Raw genomic sequence first — 6,423 nt, 5'->3', positions numbered from 1 at the left:
TTCTAGGAATTAAACCATTTCTTTTTTTTTTTCTTGTATATTTTTTTATTGGGGAATTTATCCGTTTCTTCAAATTTTTCATAGTATTCTCTTACAATCCTTTATATTTTTGTGGTGTTAGTTGTTACTTCACTCTCATTTCTGATTTTATATACTTAAATCCTTTCCCTTTTTTCTTGATGTGTCTGGCTAAGGCCTAGTCAATTTTGTTTATCTTTTTCTATTTTATCTTTATTTTTCTATTGTTTTTTAGTTTCTATGTTATTTATGTTCTGAATTTTGTTATTTCCTTTCTTCTACTTACCTTGAGTTTATTCTTTTTCTGGTTCCTTTAGGCACAAGATTAGATTGAATTTTTTTCTTTTTCTTCTTTTAAAGATATTAATTTTGAGGGCAGCCCGGGTGGCTCAGCGGTTTGGCGCCGCCTTCAGCCCAGGGCGTGATCCCGGGAGACCCGGAATCGAGTCTTACGTCGGGTTCCCTGCATGGAGCCTGCTTGTGTCTCTCATGAATAGATACTAATTTTAAGTATTCTCTTTACCCAATACTGGGCTGCACACCTGGAAACCCACACCCAGCCCTCAGGTGCGCAGGAGCCCAGCAGCAGAGATGTCCCTGCTGCAGGCGATTATGCAAAATGGCAAATGATTGCTTTCGTTTTCTTTTCAAAAATTGTATTTATTTCTTATGAAAGACAGAGAGAGAGAGAGAGAGAGAGAGAAAGAGAGAGAGGCAGAGGGAGAAGCAGGCTCCACACAGGGAGCCTGACACGGGACTCGATCCAGGGACTCCAGGATCACACCCTGGGCCAAAGGTGGGTGCTAAACCGCTGAGCCACCCAGGGATCCCCCAAGACAACCCGTTGGGATAGAGCTGTCTCCTGGAGAGCTCTGGGGAAACGAGGGGTTGGGTGGGAACCTCAGGCCCTTGTCGGGGATGGGGCCCGGAGCAGCTGCTTCTGCTTGCCCTGCGGACTTTGGCGGGGCCTAGGCAGGCCGAGGTCCCCAAGCTGGCCGGAGTTGGGCCCGGTTCCGGGTGGTCGCTGCGGCCTGCCCGGGCCAGGGCCCTTGGGCGGGCCAGGCGTGACTTGCAGGGAGGGGAAAGAGACCCTCGACCCGGGAGGGACTCGGATGACTGTGCCAGCTCGTCTTGCTCACGCTGAGAAAGCTGGCGGTTGAGCGCCATGGCCTCAGCTGCGAAGAGTGTCAGTGCATCGTGCTGCTATTTCTCTGGAGCACTTGTGGCGGGGCAGTCCTCTTTCTGGAGCTTGGCCCTGCACCCACGGATGCTGCACGACTTGGGCAGCACCCAGTCTCCGCTTGGCATCTCGAGCCAGGAGCTTGGAGATGAGGTCTTTGGCTTCGCCCAGTCCTTGTCAGGAAACTCATGCTTGCCTTCCCGGATGCCCTCAAAAAGCTCGTTCTGGCACATCCTGCAGGCTCCTCCCTGGTCCCAGCCACAGACGGTCCCACAGTGACCTACAAAGGGGGGGGGGGAGCCGGTCAGCATGAAGTCGAGGACCACACCCAGGCTCCACAGGTCACAGTGCTTGTCGTAAAAAGGGGCCTCATCCCTGAAGACCTCCACCACCTCCTGGGCCACGTCCTCTGCAGAGCCACATGGAGTGGTCAGCTCCGGTGTGGTTATGGGGGTACAGTGGGGGTTTCACCCCACTGCCCAAGTCAAAGTCACAGATTTTCACTGGAGACTCACACAATATATTTTCTGGCTTCAGATCGCGGTGAGCGATGCCTCTGGTGTGCAGGAAGTCAAGGGCAGCGGCCACATCGCGCACCACTCGGCTGGCTTCTGGCTTCTGGCTCCTTGAAGCGTTTCTGCTTCTGGAGGTGGGCCAGGATGGAGCCTCCTTGCAATTTCTCAAAGACCAAGTAAAACCTTGTGTCATCTTCAAAGAACTCAATCAGCTCCAAAATGTTCTTGTTTCCTTGACACTGATAGAGCGTCTCCACTTCTCTACATACCCTACTCCGACTGTGCCCTGCTTGGTTTTCGATGATTTTGACAGCATACTCTGTTCTGCAGGCTCACGGCCCTTGAACGTTGCCATAGGCTCCCTCTCCGAGCAGTTCAGAGGTCAGCTTGTGTGTGTCTTCAAGCTTCCCTGGTAAGGAGACAGTGGCCCGGGCCTTTCGCTGCTTTTTCTTCTTGTCACCCTCTGCAATGGGAAGGGGTTCACTGCGGCCCATCTCTTGTCCAGCTTCTGAGAACTAAATCTTCTGTAAACTGAAATGAAATAATGAAATAATGCTCCTGCCAGAGGGCTGCCGTCTTCCAGCTACAGGAAGTCTTTCAATAGTCTCTGGAGGTGGCAGGCATTCTTCACTTCCCCACCGGCTTTTGCTTCATCTGGCATGAAAATCTCAGCGGCCGCACCGGTCCCGTGCACCCACACCCTGAGGTCAATAGTTGCATGCTCCACCGACAGAGCCAGCTAGGTTTCTTGTTTCTTGAGGCAGATCTATGTTGTAGCTTCCTTCTTAGAACTGCTTTCACTGTATCCCAGAGATTTTGGACCATTTAAAAAAAAGATTTTATTTATTTATTCATGAGAGACAGAGAGAGAGAGGCAGAGACACAGGCAGAGGGAGAAGCAGGCTCCATGCAGGGAGCCGGATATAGGACTCGATCTCGGGTCTCCAGGATCGGGCCCTAGGCTGAAGGCGGTGCTGAACTGCTGAATGGGCTGCCCGGACCATTTTGTTTTTATTGTCATTTGTGTCCATGTATTTTTGTACTTCTTTGATTGCCTCATTGACCCATTATTGATTGTTTAGTATGACTTTTAGTCTCCACATGTTTTATTTCCCAATGTTTTTCTTGTGAATTATTTCTAGTTTCATGCTGCTGTGGTTGGAAAAGAAGTCTGGTATGGTTCAATCTTCTTAAATTTATTTAATCTTGTTTTATGGCCTAATATGTGATCTATTCTGAGGAATGTTCCATGTGCACTTGAAAAGAATGTGTATTCTGTTGTTTTTGGATCTAATGTTCTCTATATATCTATTATGTACATCTGATCTAATGTGTGATTTAAAGATGTTTCCTTTTTTATTTTTCTGTCTGGATGATCTATCCATCCACTGATATTAGTGGAGTAGTAAACTCCCCTACTATTTTTGTACTAGCATCAATTTCTCTCTTTATGTTTATGAATATTTGCTTTTGTATCTGCCTCTCTCTGTGTCTCTCATGAATAAATGAATAAAATCTTAAAAAAAAACATTTCTTGTAAGGTTAGTTTAATAGTGATAAACCCCTTTATCTTTCATTTTTCTGGGAAACTTTATCTCTCCTTCAAATCTGAATGACAGCCTTATTGAGTATTCTTGGTTATTGTTTTTTTCCTTCCGTACTTTGAATATATCATGCCACTCCCTTAAGGCTTCAGTTTCTGCTGAAAAATCAGCTGGTAATCTTGTAAATTTTCCCTTGTTGGTAACTTTTTTCTTGCTTGCTTTTTTTTTTTTTAAGATTTTATTTATTCATGAGAGACAGACAGAGACAGGCAGAGACACAGGCAGAGGGAGAAGCAGGCTCCACGCAGGAAGCCCCATGCGGAACTTGATCCCGGGACCTCAGGATCACACCCTGGGCCAAAGGGAGGCGCTCAACCACTGAGCCACCCAGGTGTCCCACCTTAAAAGAAATGTTAAAGGGACTTCTTTAAGTGGAAAAGAAGTGGCCATAATTAGACATAAGAAAAATATTAAAGATTAAAATATGGTGTGCCTGAGTGGCTGAGTTGTTTGAGCTTCTGCCTTTAAAAAAAAAAAAAAAAGATTTTATTTATTTATTTATTCATGAGAAACACAGAAAGAGGTAGAGACATAGGCAGAGGGAGAAGCAGGCTCCCTGCGGGGAGCCCGATGTGGGACTCAATCTCCAGACTGGGATTATGCCCTGAGACAAGGCAGCCGCTCAACCTCTGAGCCACCCAGGTGTCCCATCTTTCTTGCTTTTAAGATTCCTTTTATTTCTTTCTGCTTTTAGATTCTCAATCTTTCTTTAACCATTGACATTTTAATTATGTGCCATGGTGTGGACTTCCTTAGGTTTATCTTGTTTGGAACTTTCTGTGCTTCTTGGACTTAGATGTCTATTTCCTATCCTAGGTTAGGGAAATTTTCAGTTATTTTTTCAAAATTTTCTACACCTCTTTCTTCTTCTGGAACCTCTATAATGCAAATGTTTGTTCACTGGATGCTGTCCAAGAGATCTCTTAATCTATTCTCATTTTTTCTTTTTGCTGTTTAGTTTGTCTTCTATTATCCTTTTAGATCCTGGTATATTCTTCTGGATCCTTTAATCTAGTGTTGATTCCCTCTAGTGTTTTTTACTTCAACTAGTTATTGTATTCTTCAACTATGATTGTTCTTTTTAATATTTTTTATCTCTTTATTGAACGTCTCACTGAGGTCAATTCTTTTCTCCAACTCAGTATCTTTGTGATCATTACTTTAAATTCCTTATTGGCCTTTGCTTGTGTTTCACTTAGTTATTTTTCTTAGTTTCTTGTTCTTTCTTTTGGAACATAGTTCTAGCGTCCGTTTTGCTTGACTTTGTTTCTATGACTTAGATGAAATGGCTACATCTAAAATCGAAGTAGTGATCTTGTGTATGGTGTTCCCTTATGCAGATTATGTGTGCTTAGTGACTTCTGCTGGCTAGCTGACTATGCTAGTTATTCTTTTGAACTGTGACAGGTCTCCATTTCTCTAGATGTTCTTTGTTGTTCAGTAGCTGTTCAGTCAGTCCTCAGTTCTTCCTCAGGAGCAATTGTTCTGTTAATACATGTAATTTGGTATGTTTATGGAGGAGGGGAGTTCAGAGTCTTCTACATTGCCACCTTGAACTGGAACCTCTCCGTTTAATTTTTTAAATCTCAAACTGTTTTTTCTTTTTTTTTTAAAAAAGATTTTACTTATTCATGAGACACACAGAGAGAAGGCAGAGATATAGGAAGAGGGAGAAGCAGGCTCCCCGCAGGGAGCCAGTGTGGGACTCCAGGATCATACCCTGAGCTGAAGGCAGACACTCAACCACTGAGCCACCCAGGCATCCCAGCCAAAATGTTTTCTATAGCATCAGTTCCATTTTACACTCACACCTGGAATTTATCTTTCAATTTTTACACATCTAGGCCAACATTTATTATTGTTCCTTTAAAAAATATTATACCTATCACAGTGGATGTGAAGCAAGTATCTTACTGTGGTTTAGTATTTCCATGATGACTTGAGCAGGTTTGTATGACTTGTCATTTGTGTATCTTCTTTGGAAAAGTGTTTATTCATAGACTATTATTTTTCATGGGAGAACATCATGGATCATTGGGGACGCCCAGGTGGCTCAGCTGGTTTAGCATCTGCCTTCAGCTCAGGTCATGATCCCAGGGTTCCTGGGATCGACCCGCGACATCAGGGTTCCTGCTCAGTGGGGAGCCTGCTTCTCCCTCTCCCTCTGTTGCTTTCTCACTTTCTAATAAATAAATAAAATCTTTAAAAAAAAGCTCATTAACAATGATCTTGAACCTAGCTTTCCTGTCTTCCCATTCATTACTCTTCCCTGCAAGAGGTAGACCAATGATGTGCAGATATCTCCAGTTAAGCTCAGACTAATCTTTTATTTCAACATTCATATATTGGTAGTTAAAACAAAATTAAGGTTGCAATGGAATATGACTAAGACATTACCTTTACACACCAGTGCACTTAACTCTTTTTTAAAAAATATTTTTTGAAAGATTTTATTTATTTATTCTATTATTTATTCTGTGAGAGACACAGAGAGGCAGAGACACAGGCAGAGAGAAGCAGGCTCCATGCAGGGAGCCCGACATGGGACTCGATCCCAGGTCTCCAGGATCATGCCCTGTGCCAAAGGCATGTGCTAAACCTCTGAGCCACCCAGGGATCCCCGACTCATTTTTTGAATGTCTGCTGTGCTGGGCACTAAGAAAGGTAACAGATAATCCTACCTAAAAAAAAAAAAAAAAAAAGTTCTTCCCCCTTCATTCTTGCTGTCTTACCTAGTTTTTAGAAGATGCACATAAGGCAAAAATTGCTACTAGGAAAAGAATGGTAACAGTTGCATTAAAAAAATAAATCATGTAAACTGTAGTTTCATTAGTGTCACAAGCTTCTGACCTATTATAACTTCAGTATAGCCATTTCATTACTCAGTGTAACTTCCTGGACTCAATTCTTTAGGAAAAGGTTTTCATCAGAGTACCTTTAGTGTTTAAGGATGGTGGTACCTTATCAGATAAAGCCTATTCTTGCCCAGAACAAGAAAGTCATCTTTCAATGTGATGTTGAAAACAAAACCAAAATGCTGGAAACAAAATGCTTAAACACTGTCTATTTTAAGCAAAGTAACAGAGATGTGTTGCATTGTTAGGCA

At 43.2% G+C, this 6,423-nt stretch overlaps 1 pseudogene; it reads right to left on the bottom strand.

Moving 5' to 3' along the window:
* Positions 1–1,134: 1,134 nt before the first annotated feature.
* On the bottom strand, positions 1,135–2,713 carry LOC144300490 (MAP kinase-interacting serine/threonine-protein kinase 1 pseudogene; annotated as a pseudogene).
* Between the last annotated feature and the right edge of the window lie 3,710 nt (positions 2,714–6,423).

This window comes from Canis aureus, chromosome 28, assembly GCF_053574225.1.
Source record: "Canis aureus isolate CA01 chromosome 28, VMU_Caureus_v.1.0, whole genome shotgun sequence".
NCBI lineage: Eukaryota > Metazoa > Chordata > Mammalia > Carnivora > Canidae > Canis > Canis aureus.
This window is presented reverse-complemented; position numbering and strand designations above follow the sequence as displayed.